General features: G+C 47.3%; 1 non-coding gene across 1 annotated transcript; it reads left to right on the top strand.

Moving 5' to 3' along the window:
- Positions 1–1,802: 1,802 nt before the first annotated feature.
- On the top strand, positions 1,803–1,884 carry TRNAS-AGA (transfer RNA serine (anticodon AGA)). The gene has a single exon. It is a non-coding gene; the product is annotated as a tRNA-Ser (tRNA).
- The last annotated feature ends 385 nt before the right edge of the window (positions 1,885–2,269 follow it).

Here is a 2,269-nt window from a genome sequence, read left to right as displayed (position 1 = left end):
AAAAAAAAACTTTCCCACTTTTGTTATTAAAGAAAAAAAATACTGGGGGAGGGGATGGGGGGAAAAGAAGATACAGCCAAGTGTTGCTATTGTGAGTTTCTGGGAGGTAGGAGTGTGGGCTATTTGTTTTTTCCACCCCCCTCCATCCCAGGGTGAGACAGCCCTCATTACCCAAGATTCTTCTAATCAAGAAGGAGAAACATCTATTTTACTTGGCACAAGAAAGATGAATTCTCTACCTGTAGACTCAAGGACTTTGATGTTGAATGTTCCTCAATAGTCCTTGCTTTGATCAACTGTCTTTTTCAATGCCCTTCACAATTACATGGGCCTTGAGTCTGTTTCCTGACTAACTGATACCAGGTAGAGGTTTGCAGAATTCATGGAGGCTTCTCTACGTCTCTAATCTGCTGACATTTAATTAGACCTTAAGAATTATTTTGCATGTGTTCTTTGATGAACTCTTTTGGGGTTATTATGTTAATAACAAAAAGTTGAAACTTAAAAAATGTTTTAGGAAAGCTCAAGACAAAGGTCTGCCCTCAAAATATCCCAATGGGGAGAGGCAGAAAATTAAGATTTAAAATGTCATACAATCTTTTAAAGCAAATAGTGGGGAATTTTCCAGATTGCCAGTGAAGGTCCTTACTTTCCATGACCACATTCATTCTGTTTAGAAGTGAGGGTACAGTTTATCTTCTCTGATATAAATAAAAGGAAAATATTTGGTCTTTAATTGGATCTAGCCCTCCCCCTCCCCCATTCCCAGGGATATGTGAATTGAAGAGAGCTCTATTTAAAGAACACTTTGTTACTTCTGGCTAAATATAATCTATTAAATCCAAGCATTTATCTCTGCTTTCTCAGGAGGCATATCCATCAGCTCTCACCTCTTGCCCTTGACACTTTGCTGGTCATGAAATGGGGACCCATCTCTCTGGCATCCACACTCAACCATTTTGTTCTGAATCCTTCCTGTAGAGCCTCTGGAAATTCTGCTGAAGGAAGCTGAGTTACAAACCTAAAAAGGAGAACAGGAAACGTGTTGTGTTGGTTACAATTGAACGAAAACGGGCCCTTGCATTGGGAAAAACAAAACCAACCCAAACCAGGTAACCCATTTTTTAGGAAGCAGCTAGGAACTCACAGGAAATGAAACTCCTGGACCGTCTATACCTATAGATTTCTCTAACCCGCACGGAACGGGAAAGCGCACTGGTATTTGCCAAGCACTTTCCTGAAAGCAATGAGATGAATACGTGCGGTGTGGCCTCGGAGCTTGGGGACACCGAGGGAGGGCACCCAGGGCGGTTTTCGGCATCGCGCCTCCCTCCCTGCACCGTGCACGCAAATCAGCGACAGTATCTCCTTCCCTGCAGCGCATCCAGCGCAGCGTCGTGCAGCGGACGCTGGCCTGCGAGCTCTGGAAGAGCACCTGCTCCCGCCCAGGCCTAAACCCCTGCTCACCCTAACCCCCATCGCCGCCCCGGGGCCCGAGTAGATTTGCTCCCAGTTCCAGAGACCCCAGCACTGGCACGCTCCCAGGTCACCCGCAAGGGAGGCAGGTGGTAGTTGACGAATCGACTCGACCTCGTTGGAAAAGAAGATGCTCGTAGGGAGCACCCTCGTCCTCCTGCTCCTAAACGTCGGGGGCCGCGGGGGGCGTTCGCCCCCTCCCCAGGCCTTCGTGCAACCTGCGGATTTTTGCCCGACGCACTAAACACACTTTTGTCTGCACGGGAGTCTTACGGCTAAATCTGCCACATTTCCTTCTGTACTTGGAGGAAGCGCAGCGGACGCCTGTAGTCGTGGCCGAGTGGTTAAGGCGATGGACTAGAAATCCATTGGGGTCTCCCCGCGCAGGTTCGAATCCTGCCGACTACGTCTGAGCTTTTACCAAGCTTGTCTCGAGGAGAGCCCCCCCTTTAGCTCTCTCCGCAACCTGACCCTACCACCGCGGTGGAGGGGGGCGTGACTTGTTCTTAGACCCGGCAAAACCCCACCGCCGTTGGGCTCCCCTGTGCTGCCCAGAAAAAAATGCGGTGAGTACAAGTCTTTCCTCAAAAAGGTTGCACCAATAGACCTGTTTCAAAACGAGACAATTTGGTGAAAGTGTCCCTCAGATAAATTGCAGAAGGTATTCCGGCCACAAAATGAGAGCTATTTTTATTTTAATTTAGAAATTTATGGTAGAGTAAAAATGACTTTTTGAAAGAATATGTGTATTTTCGTGTAACCAACTGCCATACTCAGGATACAGAACAGTTTT

This window comes from Leptonychotes weddellii, unplaced genomic scaffold (genome assembly GCF_054177405.1).
Source record: "Leptonychotes weddellii isolate Sample4059 unplaced genomic scaffold, ASM5417740v2 HiC_scaffold_19590, whole genome shotgun sequence".
In the NCBI taxonomy this organism is placed as follows: domain Eukaryota; kingdom Metazoa; phylum Chordata; class Mammalia; order Carnivora; family Phocidae; genus Leptonychotes; species Leptonychotes weddellii.
This window is presented reverse-complemented; position numbering and strand designations above follow the sequence as displayed.